This window comes from Heterocephalus glaber, unplaced genomic scaffold (genome assembly GCF_053883595.1).
Source record: "Heterocephalus glaber isolate CG9 unplaced genomic scaffold, H.glaber_assembly_v1.0 deba00001778, whole genome shotgun sequence".
NCBI classification, from domain to species: domain Eukaryota; kingdom Metazoa; phylum Chordata; class Mammalia; order Rodentia; family Bathyergidae; genus Heterocephalus; species Heterocephalus glaber.
In genome coordinates, this window is record NW_028258465.1 from 2,600,475 (window position 1) to 2,624,079 (window position 23,605).

The 23,605-nt window shown below is 33.7% G+C and overlaps 1 pseudogene; it reads right to left on the reverse strand.

The window, feature by feature from the left end:
- Positions 1-22,599: 22,599 nt before the first annotated feature.
- Positions 22,600-23,210, reverse strand: LOC101716374 (histone chaperone ASF1B pseudogene; annotated as a pseudogene).
- Between the last annotated feature and the right edge of the window lie 395 nt (positions 23,211-23,605).

Sequence of the window (23,605 nt, forward strand, 5' to 3'; positions counted from 1 at the left end):
GCACACATACACACACACACACACAAGTGAGTTTTGGACATTTGTGTGGTTCCTGTAACTATTATTTTCTTGTCAGGCTTTATAACATTGTTTAAAACTATAAAATGAGTAGCTTCTCATTGCTTTTTAATTTCATAGCTTTCTTGATATGCTCTCTCAGTCATTACTTAGATATTCTATCAATTTTGTCAAGCCTAGTTTCAGTAAAGTTGACAGCTTTACAATATGTAACTACCTTTCAAAGAATGGTGCTTCTTTATATGCCTTCTCCTGTCTTCTCTAGCATCTCATTTATGGCTGTAATATACATCATTCCTCTACCATGTATTTTGTCTTCTGTTTTGATCAGGTTTATTCTTGGCTATGTAAATTGCTCTTGCTCGGGAATTATTAGAAATAAATTTTACACTTATTCTGGATTTATTTCTTTAAACTTGAACACATTATTTTATTCATCTGAATTTATTCTAACTTTCCAATAGATAATTGTATCATCAGTAAGAATTAAGTAGAAATTCATTTTCTTTCTATTGTTTAGAGTTATGTGTTCTTGAAAATGGGTAACAGCCAACCCCACATTTATATAAAAGTAATGTAACAAAACTGTAGCTATTCTCAACATTTTAAAGAACTTAATAGACATTATCATCAGATTTCCTATTACTTATTTGATTTTGGTTTCTTTACTCAGGCTATAAATTTCTTTGTAATTAGTACATGTTAAATCTTATGATACTGTCTTTGATGATGCAATTTATATCTCATACTTTAATCTTTCAACATATTAATTTGAGGGGTAGTAATTTAGGATATTCTTCAAACTTACATATTCAAATGACTGTCATGCTGATCATTTCAGTCAGTTTAGTTATTTTTTTTCTTTGATGTCGTATATCTCATCCTCTATAATTTCTTTCTGGCTCTGATGTATTACATTCTGCATTTTTCTGGTTGCAATGAATTGTAAGTCATCAATTTATTTGTTCATCTATATGCAACTTATATTTTACTCTCATGTCAAAATTCCCTTGCTTTTGCCTTTTAACTGTTTTACTATGATATGCCCTGATGCAATTTTCTTTTATTTATCTTACTTGGGATTTGCTGATCTTACTAGAGTTGTTAATTTATGTTTCAAAGTTACAGCATTTTCTCCTGTACTTTTATCTATGATTTGTCTACCGTTCTCTCCCATGTATGCCTCCTATCAGGACTCCTATTACACAGGTGGCTGAATGACAGGTATCTTTTGACAGGTGGTCTTAGCATGGGAATTATTTGGAGCCATTCTTTGCTGTTAGAAACCCATAGTAAATTTTTCAGATGTGAACTCTACTTCCTGATATGCTGCATAGTCAATAGCAGCATATCTAAACAGAGAATTTTATTTTTTAAATTGTTACACTTACCATGACATAAAATATGCTCTTTATCTCATTCACTTTTCTATGTTAAACTTTTTCTACTTTTCATTTTCTTTTAAGATTTTCTTCAAAAGGTTTTTAAAGGAATTAGCTATCTAAATAGATACAAGCTTTAGATTTTTCCTTATTCCACTTACATGTTTAAACAAAAGAAAGAAATGATTCCTTTCTACAATGATATAATTTTCTAGATCTGAAACATAAATCATAAATGATCTATCTCCTCCACATTCCCCTAAATTTTCAAAAAAAGAAACATTAAAGCTGGCTAAATTAAATAATATTTTAGTCAACACGCTTTTCCTCCCAGTTTTGTAATTAAAAGTTTTATTGTGTATTCAGAAAGATATCTATATTAATTAAATTTAAATAATGTACATTATGGAAAAGTAACTTTGTATCTTTTCAATTGTTCTTTAAACTCTCTTAGTTAGCTTTCCATCACTGTGATAAATTACCTGAGAACAGAAATGTAATGATGGAAAGATTTCTTTTGGCTCACAGTTTCAGAGGTCTCAGTCCATGGTAAGCTGAGTCCATTGCTCCTAGGCCTGTGAAGTGAAACATGCAGAAACATCCCAGCAGAAAGGCTTTGCAGAGAAAATCTGCTCACTTCATGGCAATCAGGAAGCAGAGAGCAAAGGACAGGGCCAGGGAGGAAGAGGATGAGAAGCAGATTGTCTGTAAGGTCACAACTAGATGATCTACTCCTTCCAACTACGCCTCACCTTCCGCTTCCAACTCCCGCAAAATCAAACTGTGACATCATCATATGATATCATCATCAAACTGTGGCATCATCATGGAAGTTAGAGCCCTAGAAATCCAATCATTTCCTCAAAGTCATACAGCAAACAAGCTTTCAACAGAATGAGCCTTCTGAAGGCTATATTGTATCCAAATCATGACCTTTTATTTAATGATAAATGACATTAACAGAGTGAAAATTTCAATTGAATATGATATCAATGGAAAGAGAAAGTTCAAAGACTCATCCATGTTGTCAGACAATTTCACTACTCCTTAATCTTAGCATTTATTCTAATTTTTTAAGATTTATTTCAGCCATGCATAAATTTCATATGGAACATATATTATGATCTTACATATATATTTAATAAGCCATATATTTCAATATATAATTTCATAATATACATACCTATACAGATGTGTTAAGCTCCTTTTCTCTTTTCTAGGTCTCATATAATCTTCCTTGTAAGATACTTCCACACAATAAACTCTGTATGGATCCCACAAATTAAGATGTAAGAGTTGTGTACATGTAGGTACGTGTTTTATACTTACTGTACTATTTTTACGTTTTCAAATTTTTAAAATGCTATCCAAGTTTTGAGTGTATGCATGTGTATTTTATTTTTGTAGAATTTTATGTTTTAATTTTGTTACACATATTGGTGCCTAGTCTACCAATTAATGGCTTTTGTTGTGACACTTCTCTATATATAATGCATATAGATCAATGCATATTTGATCATACCCACCTTCACTACCACACTCTTACCTCTCTTTTGATTCTTTTGTGCCCCCTCCTTCTCCCATAATTTAACATATTTTCAAATATATTCTGGATTTGGATACATACTAGTTATTTTTAAATGTTTTGACCATACATTATTTGTATAAATATAACAAGATTTAATTAACATTTTCTATACAAATGAACATTTTTCTTGCTTCTGAATTTTTGCTATTACAGAGTGCTGTAATAAATATCATTAGTCATGAGAGCTACATTTTACTGCTAGATTTCAAATAACTGATATAACCAATTTACAGGAGAAATATGCATTTAGGCTCACAGTTTCAGAGATTTTAGTCCATGGCCAACTGTCTCCTTTTCTGTTAGGCCTGTGGAAAGGCAGAAACTTTATAGAAATATCTTAGTGGAATGGCATGACCAAGGAAAGCTGCTCACCTGGTGGCAGCTAGGAAGCAGGGAGAAGAACATGGAAAGGGCTGGCCCAAGATGTGGTCCCCGAGTATGGCGTCAATGATCTACTCCTGTTCCCATACCTCCTAGTTCATCATTTCCTGAATATGCTACTAAATTCCATTTCATTAGTGGATTAATCCATTAATGAAATTAAAGCTCTCATGATCAAAACATCTTCCAAAAACACTAATGCTGAGCATTATTACATTGAAGATCAAATATTTAAAGAATATTTTAGATTCAAACCATGACACATTACTGCTGGTGAATGGTTGGTACCCTGTATCTTACAGGTCAATACAAGGTTTCTAGAGAACTCACTCACTTCAAAAGAAAAATAATGCAATAGATTACAGCTTCTAATAGCCTCAGAAGTATTAGAATATATCATGACTCTACATTAGCTACGAAAAATTATAAAATATTATATATGAAAAATTTTAAATTAAAACAATTGGGTGTACATATACCATAGATCAAATTCTGGATAAAATATATGTATTCAACAATAAACTGATTACAATAAACTTAATTATACAAGAGGAAGAAACTTAAAAATTCTCAGAGATGAAAGAAAGAGGAATAGCATGAAGCAGGTTCACTTTGCATTAGTTATCAACTTCCATGAGTCACTGAGGCAGAACACTCACAAAAAAACAGATTTCACCACATGAGTTTATCACTTACACATAGGTAGCAAGATGCAATATAAGGCTGGGATCCATTAAGACCCAGCCCAGAAGGCTCAGAAAAGCCACCCTGAGTGGATGGGGTCTGGACTGTACATCCTCCCCTTTCACGTCAGCCAAAGGACACTAGAAAGCAGCCCCTGCCCCTGATTTTAGAGCCCAGAGACCCCTCAATCACTGGGATAAAATACTGAAGAGCATCCTCTTTTAAAATACTGAAATAATAAATAAGAAATTAAATATAAATACTAAATAAAATATAAATACTAATACAAAATATCAATATATATAATACTAAATATACATATATAAATATATTTAAATAATGTATACTGCATATTATGTTTATTACATATTACATATTTATAAATATATAAAATGCTAAATAAAATATTAAAGAGCATCCAGGAGGAACTGCAAGAGAGCCTAGGCTTTCTGGCCAGCTTCCACTTGTTTCAGATGTTTCATTCCCAGCACCCTCTACAGTTGTTCTTGAAAACTCCAAGCAAGAAAGCAGGGAAAATGGATTATTCCACAGCCATTGGAGAATGGTCCTCCAGTTCACCGCTTCACCAGTTCACCCTCAGCAGAACTAGACCAGGCTGTGTCCCTGGAGACGGAGATATCTGTATCTGGAGATGGAGATTTGTTCAGGCTGATTAGCAACATGTTAGCTGACACCCTTCAGAGCAATATCATCAAACCGTGCCCAGAATACGAGGAGGAGTAATAGCCATCAACATTATGAGCAGGTCTTCTTGAAGCCGTGACTATCCGAGACACAAGAATCCAGGAGATAAGGCCTAGTAGACCTGAGAAGGACTCTGAGGTGACTCACTGTGGACAGCCTGGGAACTGTTTCCGGGTCTCTAGGCAGTGTTCTTAGATTCTGCCATCCAAGAGAAAGTGACACGAAACAGTAATAACTAGACATCCCCAAAATAAAATCTTTTGTTCTGACAAATGTATGAAAAGAAAATCTATGGACTCATATTTAAAATATGCTAGAAAAAAATTAAAAAGAGGAAATATCTCCACAATAGATCAAAACTATTGATGAAAATATACACGCTGATTTGAATATATGTTTACAAAAGAATAAACAGTTAAGAGGTACAGTCTTATGTATTTGCTTAAACTGAAGAACTGAGATATTAGTAGAATATAAAATACTAATTCATGCAAAAAATAAAAGTATTAATTAAATGTTGACAGAAACAATATGATTATTAAATGCTATATGATTATTAGGTTATTTATATTACTTAAACCAATACAGATAAAATAAGCTGTAAGACGAAAGTATGATGAAAGAAGGATAGCATCATTATGTAATCTTAGAACACTAGTTTATAAAGAAACTGCAGCAATCTGAAAAAATTTCAACCAAAAGGTAGCTTCAAATTACAAGTATATGAGAAACTGATAAATCTACCACACTGATGGGGAATTATCATCTTGATCATTAATAGATAAGGGAAATAAAACAATCACTAAGAGTAAACAAGATCTGAGTGTTAATATTAACAAGGTTAATATTATGAACCTGATAATTACCAACAGAATAGGTCTTACATTTTCTTACCACACACACACAGACACACACACACAGAGGGTATTGAGATGTTAATTACCTCTTTGGGGCAAACATTTTGTAATGTATATATAGATCAAAGCACTGTGGACTATAAACACATAACACTTTTATTTGTCAACTACCTGTCTACTTCAATAAGGCTGAAAAAATCATTATTTTATCTGATGCTAATACCTAATGCATGCCTACATGTATGTATATATTTAAATATGTTTGTGTATCTTGCTACAGACCATAAACAATGGTCTCAGATTTTTTTAAAATAGTCACTGGCTCTGGTCCTCATTAATAACATAGTTATAGGAGCTTGACAGATTTTCTTTACTGAGGAATGTATTTTACTATCATTTCTGAGTGAAAAATAAATTATTTGGGTAGAAAGTTCCAGGTTGTTGCTTTTTGTTAGCACTTTGAAAGTATTAAACTCCCTCTGTTTCTATTATTGTACTGTCCACTGGCAGTAAATTTGCCCTCTGTTGTGGACAGTTTGCCCTTTTGAGCTGACAGCTTTGGAGATGATTTTCCTTGGAAGTTCCTCAGGTTCACAAGAATGAGCACGGCAGTGAGCTTGTGTTACCTATGCTGCATGCATTTATTCTGATTTTAGAATAAGAGAATACAGGTATTTCACTCTAGAAAACTATCAGGCATACTTTATCCAAGCTCTTCTTCTTAATCCCCTTGTCAAAATATGTAGTATCATCTTAGTAACTTTTGAATGTCTTTCCCTCCTTCATTTATGTCTTGACTTTTTAAATTTATTGTGTTCAGTCAAGATTATTTACTCAGAATGCTCTTCTTCCTTATTTTTTACTGTTTTGACTTTATCCAACACACTTTTCAATGCAGGTAATGATAAAATGTACCAAATATTAGTTCTATTCTAATGATGGTTTCATTTTTAAAATATTTACGTTGTTATTTTAAACTCATCTTTTCTTTTTATGCACTATATTCCTATTCCAGTCTTGTTGTTCAGTTCTTTTCTTCATTCCTCTTAGTACTTTACACACCATTATTTTCAATTCTCTGTATATATGTGCAATTAATCACTAACCTTTCTAACAAATTGGCTTGCTGCTACCTTTCCTCATGGGTGTTCAATTCTTTCTCTAGCAGTCGGTCATTCATTGTTTGAATATTGATGACTCTATGTGCAGATGCACTGCACTTCCATGGTGTCTTCTATACCATTTGTACTGAGTTCTTGGCTACATAGGTTGAGTTTCCCTTGTCATGGAGACAGAATAAATTTTGATTTCATACCCAGATTCTAGATCTTGGTTTTAGATTTTTCTTTTGACACAGTGTAGGCAGGCAGCTAGATTTTAGCTCTTTCTCTAAGTTGGTAAAGTTAGTCTAGTCTCCTAGTAGGGGTAGCAGTCTTCTTCTATTTAGCCTTCTTTAGTAGATAGGGTTTTTTACTCAGTGAGCACAGGGTGCATTTGTATAATTGACTTTAGTTACTGAATATCAAGGTACGTTTTCAGCTAATACAGATTAAATGGCTCAGTTCTCTGATGACCTTGATTAAGCACACACTTTTCTTATGTTACTGTTTGTATCTGATAACTGGGGATTTTAATTTCCTTCTTTCCATTTGTAAAGACTAGGAACTAACTTATTTATTCTCCATTAATTTCTTCCTACATTTCTGCCTTTGAAGTAAGGTAAATTTAGTAATCAATATTGATCAAATGCTTTAGATTTTTATTGTATCTTTCTTCTTCATTAAGAAGTGAGTTTCATGAATATTGGGATATTAATTACCTGGTCTTCAAATATATATACCAACCACTTTTATGTAATTAAATGTGTTTTGATGCATATACAATAAAGATTACTAACAATTGTTATATTCAAAGAAAATAAAATTTTCACAATTTTACTACAAATATGTTTCATCCAGATGGATTCTTAGATCCAAATATTCTGAAAATAAGTCATAATGTTGTTAAATTTTGGCTAAGAAGGATGATAAAAGACAGAAGAGAAGAATACATTATATTGAAATGTACCAAATGTGTTCAGGTTAAAATTTTACTTGCTGTCTAAAATAGTGGAAGGAAAACAAAGTCTTACAAGGGATTTGAAAAGAATATTTAAAAGAAAGCATCTGTGAAAAGTTGAAGGAACCATTATTTCTGTTTCAAATGCCAGAAGTGCTTGTGGCTTGGCTTGCTGAATTTAAGTCCCCTGTAAAGAATCTAACTGTGAAGTCATGAATTCCTGAAATGAAAGTGATTGAGGTATATGCTTTAAGTGGTTTGGTTTTAGTCCTAAGAACTACATATATACAACTGTAGGACAGAAAAATCAAAATCAAAATTGTTTCCTATCTATTGCTGTTTTTAGGATGCAACTATCATGATTATTTACCTCAATCTAAATTTCTGAAATCAAGAAAAATGATATATATATATATATATACACACACACACATACATAATAAATATAAATATATATATAATTTACTGAACAAGTAAAGATAATGTGGCAATATGAGTAATTGGGATTTGGGGCTAATCAACGGCTTTTCCAGGGGATCTTTCCTATAAATAACTTACAATATACATCAGGATTAAAATTAAAGTGGTGTTTTATTTCTTGTTATTCTTTTTTTTTTTTTTGGTACCGGGGATTGAACTTGAGTCCTTGCACTTATGCAGCAGGTAGTGAAACCACTCAGCTAAATCCCCGGCCTATTTCTTGTTATTGTAGTCAATTTTTTTACACTTGTTATCTATCATATTTTTATTTAGTGATTTTAAATTGCAAAAAGAAGTGCATAGTAAATGCAATTATTAAAATAAAAATACAAATTGACTCACTAATAAACTGAATTTTAACACTTTCTATATTATTTGCTAATAATAAATATGCTCATAATAGGTACAAAGCAGCTTGGTTTCTCTGACTTAAATTAAAAACCAACAAGAGCAACAGCAAAAATCCAAGAAACAAAACATGAAACCACAACTAACCTGCTTTGGGAAACAGTGGGAGAGTTTATCATTCCCTCTCTGGAACAAATTCTTTTCTGTCATAACTGACAGAGTCCAGGTTAGGGTGCCTGCCGAGTTACATTTAACTATGTGTTGGTGGGCAGATTGGCATATATTCAGCACAAAACAGTGATAAAGATAGTGTTAATATATAAAAGAGCTAATAAATATTAATTTAAAATAAAATCTGTATTTTTGCATCCTTACTTAAACCTTGAGAGTGATATTATGTAATTTGTGCACTCACACTAAAAATGGTCACTAAGGTGGAAATTGAACCATGACAAAAAGCATAAAATAAATCAATATTTCTTCAATGAAAGTGAAGGCATTTTTACTTCAGGTAGAGCACATGGAAGATTGAGGGAACTCTGCCCATATAGTCTTTAGACGATATTTGTGCCTCAGTGATTAAAAGAAGGAAAAAATGAATATTTAATCAATTGTTTTCTCAATAATCCAAGAATAATTGAATTATGCCAATAGTTTTAAGGAAATTTTTCTTATTTGTCACATTTGCTTCTCTATATAATTTATTATAATATTGTGACCTACCCAAAAATGGAATTGTCCACCTTGAACAAGGCTGGACAGATTGCCCCTAATTGTATATGCTGCAATACAGACTCAAGGACCACTTGAAAATGTGCTTCTGAGAAAAACTAAGAATGAGAAGAACTGTGAGACGATATAGATTCTAGATTATATTACAAACACTGCACTTTCTAATGATACTCACTGAATTGAGAATTTTACATAATAAGTACTTGCATCAGTTTCCTTCCATTTTTTTAATATACAGATTTTTTTTGAAGAGTAATTCTAGATAATGTAGAAATATCTAGTGAAAGTTTGTACTTTTTATTCATATTAAGTATATGGCTTCTAAAATCTTTAGACAGTGTATAGTATTTACTCCACAAAGCCCTACACAGGGATAGGACTCCTTAGTTAGAGAAGCTGAATTACTAATTCTGAAATTTCAAAGCATTGCTGAGTTAAAGTAATATTGTTTTGATTCAGAAGTCAGTGTGTGATGCAAGTAAGGAAGAATGAAAGGCTAAGGCTGAAGTCTCAGAATTTGAGTCCATACTAAGAGAACTTGTGATATATGAAAGTTTTGATTAAAAGTTTTGTGTTAAGCACCAAAAGTTGTATTTTTCATGTTATTTTCTTTAGAAAACTTTATCAGACAATCATTTAGTTTTCTGAGACTAAATTAACATCCAGTTGCATTTTTAGATCTATAGTTTAGGTATTCTAATTCAACAAATTTAATTAACTTAAGTCATTTATCTCACTTTGTTGTATCAAAATGTCAAAATATTCTAAACCACACATATAGTGCATTAATACAAATGGATTAATGTTAAAATAAATATCTAATGCTTCTCATAAAGTGTAAACATTTTCAAACTTATATTCACTTTCAGATTATTTTTCTCTAAATATTCATTAGGGTTAGGAATTATGAAAATTACTACATTTCAGTGGAATATAAAAAGTTCTATTGTAGATAATTTACACTGGAATATGCATGACCCAACAGTTTTAAAGCTAGGCAACTCTTTTAGGCACTAGTTCAGTAATTTCCATAAACCCCAGCATTATATAATATTCTTAAAATTTCACATATTCAACTGAAATCAAATTTTCTTTACACTGATGAAACTGAGAAACATAGGAAGTTAGACCTTCTCAATTGCATATCAGCCTGTGAGAAACAGGCATGCTGGTGAGATGGTGGTGGCAATATGACTTCCAGTCTACAGCCTAAGGAGTAGGCTGGTAGCATGTTTTAAAACCAAGTGTCTACATTGCACTGCAAATAGTCTTAGGTCACATGAAGCCTGCACCTAAGGCATCTAAGAATATCTGCATCAGTTAAGAGGATGATCTCTAAGTGCATCCATTTAGCTATAAATGTCTCAAGTTTATACTTTATGGAAAAGAGGTACTCCATAGTATAAAAAAACCTACATCTTCTTTATCCATTCATAGGTTCATGGGCATTTGGGCTGTTTCCAAGGTTTAGCTATTACAAACTGTGGTGCTATGAACATGGGTGTGCATATATCACTGTGGTATGATGCTTTTAATTCTTTCAAGAATATACCCAGAAGGGTATAGCTGGGTCAAATGGAATCTCTAGTCCTAGTTCTTTGAGGTAACTCCATACTGATTTCCACAGTGGTTGTACCAGTCTTCACTCCCACCAGCAGTGGAGAAGGGTTCCTTTTCCCCCACAGCCCGGCCAGCATTTGTTATTGGTCGATTTCTTGATAATAGCCATTCTTTCTGGAGTTAGAAACTAAAAGTGTAAAAAAAAAAAAAAAAAAAAAAACAACAAAATGTATAATAGATTATATGAAATCGGAAGAAAAAGTTTAAATGGGAAGGGACAGTGGAGTTGGAGGAGAAGAAGGGGAAAAGTTCAAGAAAGGGAAAAGAGAAAAAAATGAGAAAAGAAAGATAAAATAGAAACAAGGGTTTTGTAAATAAAAAGCAGAAGAAGGTTTTGAAGGGAGGGGAAGGGAATGGGAAAAAATAAAAATCAAGATATATCATGTACAGGTACAAATCTCATATGATGAATATGATCATTATGCCTATCTAAATTAGGCCAATAAACTTCACTTAAAAAATTCAAACGTGATATGTTCTCTTCCAAAAAAAGAAACAAAAAAAAAAACAAAGAATATCTGCATCTAGAAGTCTGTTGTAGGATTAGAAAGAAAGAATTTCCAGTCTGTCTAGTTGTCCATCACTGAAGGTGCAGATACAACCAAAATACTACATGAGAGCTAGACAGTGCAATCTCATTATCTGAGACAATAAGCAGGCATTAATATTATTTAACCTCATAATTCTGGGTACCTGATTTAGAAATAGAATGAGATCTGTATTGAACTCATTTGGTTATGTGTGGAGAAGTCCACAATCGGGGAGGAAGGAAAAACAGGTATAATATAGAACAAAATATGGGTCTTGAAAGAGCAGAGCCAATACTGAAAAGCTCAGCATACATAAGACTCAGCATTTCTGTTATGAAAGAAAGTCAACTGAATTAAGTCTGTGGCAGAGGTAAAGATGTTACATCCACAGAGAGATGCCAAGCCTTAAAAAAGGATTTCTGTTTGCAAACAATATGGAACAGAATGAATTTGCATTGGTCACATGCTATAAAATTAAACAAAATTCCTGGATTTTAGACATTGCATGTGGGTTTTCATGTGAGTAAGTCCTGAAATGGTGATCGATTACTATTGCCAGATGAGAACAACTGGCTACACAGTGGTCGTGGGGAACTCAGGTGAAAGCAGCCGTGGTGACCCCGAGTCGAGGAGGTGGAGTGGGAGACATGAGGAGGTTCTTGCAGGGGTTTACAGAGCAGACCTCGCGGGAGATGCAGATCTAGAGTGGGTTCACCCTCTAGCATGTGGGCAGCTGGTTTTCTCAGCACCATTTACTGAAAACAATCTTTTCGCCAGCATGTTTTGAGCTCGTTTGTTGAAGATCAGTTGAATAAGAGACATGAGAAGAAAACCAAGTCTATTAGCAGCTCTGAGGCAGGCTCAGGCAGACGTAGTGAGATTAAGTGATTTCAATCTCAACTAAGTGCAGTTAAGCAAAACAACACATGCTTACTGCTGCAGAGCAGTGGATTTGAGGCTTGCATCTTATGCCATATTGAACCAACAGTTGCTTCCTGAAATTGCAGCTAAAATCAACATGTATTAAATTCATGAAAAGTTTGTATTAGATAATATAGAAATAAAATGTGTGCAATGACCTTCAAGGAGCTATCAGTCAAATTACTGATGATGTCAAGCTAATATAATATTTAATTTCAGAGTTGAAATATTGATACGAAAATAACAGAAAATATAATTCTCTTCCTACAAGGCAGCTTAGTGTCTGAAATCATTTGTCTCCATGACTTCAACACTGTTTAACTTTCTGATTTAGCAATCTCACTCTGAATGACCTGATCTTGCACATTACATCTTATTATATTCAAATCTTGAAGGGCAAGGAAAAAATAAACTTTGTATGGCTGAGATCACATATATTATGAAAAATATTATAATTTTTATTAATGGGACTTATTTCTAAGTCTCTAGATGGGCAAGACTTCAGTGTACATTTGGGGAACATCAGTATGGTTTTTTTTTGCATGTGATGGCAACTTTTCATAGTAAACATGAAATTTCATAGTAAACATGAAAGAGCAGATCATACCACAAACCCCGCAGCAAATCTGAAAAAAACCCCACTTCTGTTCTCTTCCAACAGCCCCACTATTCTGCTATATTACCTTTGGCCATCAGCTCTCTGACTCTCTTTTTTGTTGTTGTTTTTCATTAAGTTTATTGTTACATTTTAGGTACACAATATGTGACATTCATCACTGGGAATTTGTACCTGTACATGATGTATCTTGGTTCTTATTTTTTCCCCATTCCCCTGCCCTCCCTTCAACCCCGCCACCCCTCCCTATTTACAAAAATGTTATCTCTGTTTCTTCCTTTTCTCATATTTATTCCTTTCCCTCTTTTCCTTTTCCCTATATCTCCCACTTCTCTTTCCTCTTTGGAACTGTTTTTCCTATTTCACATCATCTATTATACATTTTGATCCTTATTTACACTTTAAGTTTCTCACACCAGAGAAACTATTCGATATTTACACATATCTGTCCTATTTATTTCACTTAAGAGTATGGCCTCAATGTGCACCCATTTAGCTAATGTAATTTTAATATCAGTACCTAAATGAAACTAAAGCAAGTGAAGAGTAGCTATAATCATGCCAGCTGATAATTTTAATCCTATTTGCTCATTTACTTGATGCTTTTCATGTAAACTTTTACTTTTCCAAAGTAATTTTCATAAGACAAATTCTAAAATGAAAGAGAAAAATAAATATAGTAATATATATATATGTCCTACTGAAATGGCAAAAAAATTACCATAATAAAAAGAGTATGTATCATATAATAGAGACTATATACATAAAGGAGTTATTTTATTTTGCTATCTACAGTAAAATATCTTTTGATGAATAAAGATTATGTAGCACTAAGTTTATGTATTTTGAAAAATCATATCATATAAAATCAAAATGTTCTTTCATTTAACAGTTTTTATATTTCTTTTCTGCTTCCCTTGAAATTGGTATACAGTTTTCATTGCCAGTCAATATTTACATAAATAAATACTTGATAATATCTTCTGACTAAAGGAGCAAAATTACTTAGTGATCTAAAATGGGGTATAAAAATAAAAAATTTTCTTCAGTTTTAAGTCAGTTAAAAAACACATTTCATGCTTCATTTTAGATTTATAAATTATATTAAAATATTTAAAATTGTAGCATCATATTTAATCCATTAAGTAATATATTAGCAGTAAAATTTGTGTGAATTTGAACATTACTTCACTTAACAATTGTTTGATTCTTTCAGTTTCCAAATTTTTATGCTTCTGAAAGACAAAATAATCAGCACAGTAATTCCTCAGATTGTTTACACAATTAAAGCCATTCCAAGTTTCTAATGTATTACTCATGTTTATCATTAGTTATCTGTAGTACAAATTTAGTAGCTTTTTATTAGTAATCTTTCCTCATATCCCTAGTCACTACAGTTAAATATTCATAACATTTTCATGTAATTCATAATTATAAATCACTAAATAGTAGCAGTGAAAAAATGCCATTAATTTTTGATATATCAATTAACAATTACAAACAGAATATTCCAAAGAAGAGAATGACAATTTCAAAGTAAGTTCATGTTGAAGATTGAGAAGGAATCCATAGAAAATTTGATTTCTTAAGACTTTAAAAATGATAATAATTAATCTCTCATGCTCTTAAAGGAATAGTTTATTTACCACGTGGATTCTAGATTGACATCTTTATTGATTAATTAGATGCTGTCACAGTACCTATCTCTTTAAACTACAAAAGCTTTTATATTGGTTAATCTGAATTACTAACTGAAAACAGCTGCAAGGTAGAACGTTTAAACTGAAATCAATATCGAATTGCCTGTTGTTGATAAATAATGCCTTGCTGACCTTGAGACTCTGAACGATTTTTTTTTTCTTGATCTTTCTTTGCAAATGCAGCATAATGCCTAACAACATTCTCTGTCACGCACGCCTTGGCCGCCTGTGGTCAATAGAGAAATGAAAGGAGTCGAAGAGATGCCACCAGCTCATGTGCCAGTCGAGCGCCATCCCAGATTTAGGTTACGTTTATGAGACATTTATCTAATAAGCAAGGCCAAGCAGAATGATAAATGTTTTTCACTCTGCCTCGCAGAAATGGGTTTATAAACAAGCACCTGCCATAAATCACAAAAACAGTTTGTCAAAAGCAACTAGAGATGAGATGCATCTTTATAATTACTTGGGACATCTCATGTCTGGCTTTCATATCTTCCCCTCTGCTTTTAGATCAACTATTTTGTCCTTCTTTAACTCTAAATTATTTCTATTTCATGTAAATTTTGGTTTTATGGCCAGAATGTTTCGAGGGTAACCCCTTGCCTCTTGCATGAATGACTATAAATATATTTGAGTAATGGCTTAAATGCCCGATAAAAATCATTACCAATGAATTTACTACTTCTCTCCAATTATCTAGGTCTTCTTTTCCTAACTAAATATCAGTATTTCCTTTAAAACTTTCTGATATTTCCCTAAGTCTACAGTAGGTTAGTGAATTTTAGCTTTGAAAAGAGAATGGTTCAAAGAAATTAATGTTCAAAATAATGACATACAGGTTTTATTTTGATGTTTTAACAATAGTATTAGACAGTATATGGAAGAAAGGAACAAGTTAATGCTTAGGAATAGAAATAAACCAGAAGGGTCAAAATGTTTCTTTTGAAAAATATAATGCTGAAAAAATGATATATCAAATTTTAGCAATTGTTTGGTGTAGAGTGTTGTCAACCATCAAGATATGGTCTAACTTCAAGAAAATATTCCCTTCATAACAGACATCTGCAGCACCAGGGTAGAGGGTGAAAGAATACAAAATTTGGACATAAAAGCAGATCGAGTTTGACTTTCTTAAAAAAATAGTATCCGTGCTTCCCCTTGTGGCTATAATACTTAATTGGTCCACAAGAACTGTAATAGCTTTTCTTCACCTTAGTTTACCAAGGATCTTTGTAATAACTGTAAAATGGAAAATGCAGAAGTACACAATAAATATCTCAACCCTTGGGTCAGCCCATTAATTTCCCTTCCACATCCAGTTGTTCACCCTCTATGCTTATTAAATACAAGCCCTCTGTCTGTATTTGAATGCGTTGTGTCGCTTTGGCACAGTCTACGCATTGCCTTTGCCGTTTCTAATGACAGCCACCTCTGTAGGTGCATAAGCTCGGAATTTAAATTAGGTGTGCTTTTCTACAAAGTTTTCAGTTTCTTAATTACCATATAACTAATTTATAATCATACTATTGCTACTGACTAATCAACTTATTATTTTTATAGTAGTTTGAGGAACAACATACATTGCCAATGGGAATATTGTAAATTAGTCAGGTTACTGAGTTATGTGAGTTGCATGGTAAATTATGAATAACTAGGGATGCATTTGGATTCCTGTATGTTTAACTTTTGGATATTCAGTTGTTGGCTAATAAGTTGATGGAACTGATTTGTATATTATATGCATGAATTCATATATATCTAGCTTATTTTCATATATATCTAGCAATATTTTTTATATTCTAGACTGTTTTAATATTATAGAAATAAATTGCAGTAACAAAAATGTACTAACTTTCAAAATTAATGAATGATAACTTTCACTTTGAAATTTCTAAGGAACATATGTTCTTTTAAACAGTAATCTCAGAATGTTTTAGGAGTAGAAAAACAATGGAAACAGGATTTCAGTGTAATCCGACCATTTGAATGTATATTTCATACAAAAGGGGAAATTCACAAATAAATACTTAAGCTTTGGTTTTTACTAATAACTAATAAATAACTGATGTGACTAACATATACTTGTAATAAATATATTATTTATTTAATATACAATATCAAAATTAATATAATTTTGTATATCATACATGATATTAGAAAATACAGTTAAGAGTCAGCATTCTTAACTTATTGTTAAATAATGAATGCTATTCAATATTCTGTCTCTTGTCACAATATCACTAGCATACAAACTGCTTTATTTATTATCTTCTTCCCATTTAAGTCTTACACTATTAAAAATTATTCTGAGAACTGAAGAGCTAATACAATGGACTCTTAAATGAACAAATACTTAATACAGAGTACTAAGCAAACAAAATAAGTTTCACATATTCATGGCAATATGTTTGAAGCATGCAATATCTAGATTAAAGTATTGAGATTGGTGAAAAACAAAAGGGGTCTAAATATAGTATAAAAATAAATTGTTACATGGAATGGTCCAATAGAAAGTCAACATTCTTGTAGTCTTCTACTTGGAAAAGTCAAATGGTACCTGTTAGGGTTATACTTTGTCAAGTTTACAAGTATCAAAAATTTTACATTTGTGTATGTTTTCTTGTTAAATAAGAGCAACTCCATTTTTTAATATCTAACATTAACATTCACACACCAGGAATCATCAACAGGAAACAGTACTGCATATAAACATGCTCTTAGTTGCTGCACTATACTGGTCCATAAGGGAATAATTAAGCATGTGCCAGACTCACAATGTGAATTATATAAAAGGACACAGGCCTTGTTGAGCATAAAAACACTGAAAGAATAGCAACACTCAAAGAGCAAATACTCAAAGAATAACAAACTAGCTAGTGTCAAAACAAACATGTTTGAGAACTGAATATATCACTGGGAATCCCCGAAATTGTTCTCTTCCTTTGCCTCTGATTTTCAGAATCTGTTATTACCTTTGTAAGAAGCATATGTTTCAATGCAATATGTTTATTGAGGATGAAATAAATTGTTTACATTGATAACTAGAATAATGTATATTATATGTAATTGAAAATCTTCAGAAAGAAGTTGTCAACTTTGAGTTGAAAATTCTAAAAAGAAAACTGCACAGATATATTAAAAACAGTAACTGAAGCTAACATTACTATACTTAGTCTTAGCCAAAAGGCTGAGAAGCAATGCAACCAACATTACCAAATAAATCCATCCCAGAAATACAGAAAACAACAAGCACAGACATCTGGAGTATAATGAAGCACAAAGTCATATATTATAATCAAATTTGTCTTACAAGAAAACATAATAAATCATAAAATATTTCATATTATTGGGCTATTGAGGAATGAAAATCAGACCATCACAAGAATTCACAACCACTAGAACTACTGTGAAATGACAGTGACCACTGTGGGTGTAGTGAACTGAATAAATCACTTCCAAATTCTCCTGTTGAATCCCTAATTCCCAGCACATCATACTGTGACTCTACCTAGAAAGCGTTCTTTGTAATTAAGTTAAAATGAGCCTGTTAAGGTCAACTTTAATTCAATCTGATGAGTATTCCTATCAGAAGGACCATGATAACAGACTGAGACACCAGGACATGCTGGTCATAAGAGATGAGCATTTTAAGAGGGAAAGGTGGCAGCCATCAGCCAGCCAGAAAGGCATTCAATTCCTCTGTCATTTTCATCATTCATTTCCAGCTTCAAAGAGTGAGAAAATAAATTTCTATTGTATAAGCCACCTAGTCAGTAATATATTTTATGGCATTTCTGGCAAACAGATACAGTTGGCAAAATATGGAGAAATTGGAACTATTATACATTTTTGGAGTAAATAAAAATGTTGTAAGCGAACATTCTAGAAGTTCCTCATATTGTTAAATGTAGCATTCGCCATATGACCCACAATTTCACACCTAGGTATACATCCAAGATAAATGGAAGCATAAGTCTGTATGTATACTGCTAACATTCCACTAGTAACACAGAAAAGTAAAAAAAAAAAAAAGTTCATCAATTTATGAATGGGTGAACAAAATGTGGCCCATTTATATTATGAAGTATTACTCAGGAATAATATAAATGAAGTACTGAGCATAAAATAATATGAATGAATCTCAAAAATATTAACTATTGAAAGCCATTCTCAAAATACTACAAGTAATATTATTCTATTTAATATCTAAAATTAAAATAGGTGAATATTTTGGGATGGAAATTAGGTTAGTGATTGTATAGTCTTGGGATGGTGGCTAGGATCAAAGAGTCACTGATAAAAACTACAGGGGTTTGTTTTGGGTGAGGGGTGAAGACACATTCTCTGTATGCTGGAGATGGTTAAGTCTGTGATTATACTGAAAACCTTGAATTGGTTTTAAAGGAAAATATGTTTTATGAATTATGTACCAATAACATTGTTGAAAATTGTAAGAACATTTTAAATAAAAAAAATTTTAAGAGTAACTAGCAATAGAGTCATGTTCACATGTTGACAACATTTCATTTTCTTTGTACAAATCAAAACATGAAGAAATTACATTTGAAAGAAAAAGAAAACCAGGCGAGTTGAGATCATTGGCTTAGAATGAGCAATTGAGCTAAGATTTTAAATAACTCACTGAACTGAAAAAAGAGAAACCTACTTGTCATAGCTTGTAAAAGAAATATTGAATAGTAGATATTCTTGAATTTGGTTGTGAGTACATTGCTACATCAGAGTGGTAAAAATCATTTCAAAGCAAACTGACTTTAGGGACAAAATTCTGGTTCAAGTCATGTCAATCCCTAATAAGGTTACAATGATTTTGGAATATTGATCATCTGTCTATTCACCTGTCAAAAGAAATTTTACATCTGTAAAGACTTCAGAATTCAGAATATTAAACTGTATGATATTGATCTTATACAATTATGTAGGTTAAGGAAAGAAAATGAGATGAAATAATTGTTCAAAGCACAGGGACATACAAAGAAATAATTGAAAGGGGATTGAGATAATGCAGTTATCAAATATGAACTTTGAAATAACCATTTTTATATTTGCTTTTACTAAGTGAAAAGATAATTTCAGCAACAAATTAGACTACAATAAAATAGAAAAAATAATAAAACTGTAGTTTCAGGTGTTAAATGCAGTCTTTAGCAGCATGTTGATCACAGCTTATAAAACAATTATTGCTGTGGATTATAACAAAAATACCCAAAGATAACAAGGTTGGGTAATACAGAAAATAGTACACAAAACTTTTGCAGTAAGATCAAATATTATAATCTACATAGTTTTAGTTTACCATGTGTCTTAGTTACTTTCCTATTGCTAGGACAAAATACCTGACACCCAAAATTTAAAAGAGGAAAGGTTTATTTCAGCTCAGTTTGTAGAGGATTCAGTCCTTAGCCAGCTCCAAGGTAGGGGGACCTTACAGAAGAGAAACAGTCCATGGTGTGGCAGGCAGGAAGCTGCAGCAGCCAGACTCCCTTTCCCTATCCAAGCTAAAAACCTTTTTGGTTGTGCCACCCACACTAGGGTGGGGTTTCCCATTACCCACACCCAGAACTATGATATATCAATTAGTGAATTAATCCATTACCAAGAACCCATAATCTCAGGATCAACTCTTTTCTCACATTCACACACCCTAGATCCAGCCACCTCCAAAATGCTCCATTTATGAACACATGAGGCTTTGGTAAAATGTCTATCTAGATATGAGCCAGAACACCACAGGAAAGTAGTAAAAGCAAAAAGGTGGATATGTTACAAGAAGATAATTGCTGAAATTTATATAATTTATAAATAAACAACTCAAGAAGATAATGGCTGAAATTTATATAAATAAATAAGTCAAATTTATAAAAATAAACAAGTCAAAGGTAAAAGTACTAAGAACTCGAAAGTTCATATGCAACTTCTACAGCAGGAAATAACATGTATAATTATTTCTCAGTTACCTGCAGGGGACTGGTTCCAATACTCCACAGAGATATCAAAATATTTGAAATGTTCATGTCCCTTATATAAAATGATACAGTGCTTTCTGTTTAAAGTATACATATCCTCCCACATGCTTTAAATTCAACTCAATTATTTGTAACATCTAATATAATGTAAACCTTATGAAAATAGTTGTTGAGAAAACAATGACAAAAACTAAGTAGGTACCCTTGCTACCTGTGATAAAGTGTAACCCTGCAATGTCCCCTGAAGGTCTGTGTGTTGAGACTTGGCACAGTGTGCAGCATTGGGAGGTGACAGAGCCTTTGCGAGATGGGTCTAGTGAGAGGTTTTTGCACCTTTGGGACTTTGCCCTGAAAAGGCCTGCAGGATTTGAGTTTCTTCTTCCCATCTTTCTCTTCTTTTCCATGATGTCAGCAGTTGCTTTCTTCCATGTGCTCATATCATGATGTCCACCATAGGCCCAATGCAATGGAGCCAATGGGTCATGTACTAAAACCTCTGAAAATGTGAGACTGAATAAACCTTTTAAGTTGATTCTCTGAGGTATTTTTTAAGCGACAGAAATTTGACTATTTCAATATGTTTGGTATAGATGGATTATTTTTTCAAATATTTTTTATTTTCAGTAGGTTGAATTTGCAGACACAGAATACATAAGCAGTGCCCGACTGCACTTGTTTAATATTCAAATAAATAGCTACAGGGGAACTATCATCAGGAACAATGGAAATCAGATGACAATGGAATGCTGTCTTCAAAATTTTGAGGCAACTGTAATTGTCAACCTAGAACAAAATAATGACTTTCTAGCAAGCAAAGCAATGAATTTCTCATCTTTAGGACAATGTCATAATACTGAAGAATTATTTTGAGGAGAGGTACCACAAGAATGTCATTAATGAAGTAAGCAATATTTATGGAAAGATAAAATTTTAGGAAAATTAAAATCAAATGTTAATTTCATAAACCAATAATAATGAAGCCAAATGTACATGTGTATGCCTATAATCCCAGCTATGTGAGAGGCTGAGGCAAGAGGATCTTAAATTTGAGCCTAACCCAGGCCACTTAGCAAGAATTTATATTAAATTATCTAAAGTATTTAAAAGGAACAAGGGTTATACTTATCGAGGAGACACAAGGTCCAATCCCTAATATACAAAAATGTTTTTAATTTCATAAATGTGAACAGAGGTGAAATAAAATGTGAATATAAGACATGAAACAGATTGTTGTCATTACTAGAATTTATGCCTTCTGAGGTCTTGCTCTACATGAAAGTTGTTTTTTTTTTTTATTTTTAGACCAACCAACACTTTTAATATAAAAACACTTTAATATATAAATGAGTCACAACAGCTTCCATGTAGCAGAGGCAACCAAGATGCAGAGGTGGGGGGGCATACTGAGAGAAGGTTTTTTGGGGTGCCAGATACTTCTCATGCCCAAAACCACTCTATGGCCTCAGAGCGCAGTGGTCTGGGAATGGCAGGTGCCTCCCATGAGCCTGCTTCTCCCCAGGACAGCCATTGTCTTTCAACATCCTAGGCAGTCTTCAAGGGGATGCTGATTGGAAAGACCTAATGTTCCTCCTGGGAGGGCAGATTGTATCTGAGTCTACCTCCTACCCAGATGCCTCACCTGTGACACCAGGAAGCCAGGGTATGCCACTTAGATATTCAGGAAGGGACAGGAATGAGGGCCTTGCCAGGCATCAATCAAAAATGCCTCGAGGCAGAAAGATGTAGGAAAAAATCTGGGTCCATGGTACTCATGGCAGGAGGAACTGATGGTACATGTAGAGGAGAATTGACACATGTCAGTGAGAACAAACAACCCAAGCGCTGCTGCTTAGCAGAACTGAGATGATCTTGGGGGCTGGTCTGGGAGAGATCTGCTCATTCCCTGGGGCCATGTTTGAGAGCCTGAAGCAGTTGGTGGCTCTGAAGTCCTGGAGATGCCCCACACAGCTCTGGGAGGCCCGGGGGCCCCCATTAGATACAGTCCATTGAGTTCTCAGGAAGGAGGCTGGGGATACAACCCTGAGGGACCAGACCCTTGACTGGTGTGTAGCTGAGTGGGAGGCCACAGCCCAGTGTGGGATCCTGATTCTCAAGGGCCTCCAGCCTGTCTTCCTGGTTGTCCCAGTAGATATGGAAGCGGGTCACACGGGGGTTCGAGGCCAAGATGTTCCACTGGAGCTGGGAGAAGTCGCGCGTCAGGGGCTGGTTTTCCCACAACTCTGGGTTTGGGTACTCCTTGTTGACATAGTAGCCCACACGGTTGAACTCGTGTCCACGGTAGGTGCAGGTGATGAGGACCAGGGTCACGCCTACGGCATCTGTCTCCTGGCTGAGGCTTGAGTTGGGTGCGTCGGCCTGAAAGACAAACATATGTCTTCCTGCAGAGACAGGGCCGATCGACACAGAGTCCAGGATCTGATCAAACTCGTCACTCTCGGCGGAGCCCACAGAAATGATCTTCCACTCCAGGTCGTCCGTCAGGGCCTCACTGCACTCGAAGCTGATCTCGAACCGGAAGGGGCTGTGGAAAGGACTCTCGGGTTCTCCAGCACCGCCACGTTCAGCACCGACACCCGGGCCATAGCCTGGCCGGGCGGCGGCTGCAGGTGCAGCTGGGCGCACGTCTGGGTCTGGTGAAGGCAGGGGCGGGGAAGACAGAAGGGTCAGCAAGGTAGTGTCCCTGAGCGGACACTGCTTAGCCTTTCACCGCCGACAGAAGTGCGCACCTTGTCCCCGCGCCGCCTTCAAATACACTACATGAAAGTTTATGAAAGAAATATTCAAATTAGCACAAATGCCTTGTGTAATTACTCAATCCCCTCTAAAAATAGCAAATCTTATAACTAAGGCAACACAAGATAAATGTAGCGAATGGAAGATTAAATAAAATAAAACTACAAAACATAACTAACATCAAGGAAATAGGATTAAAGAAAAATATTTGAGATATACAAAAGCAATGATGCTTAAATTCAAA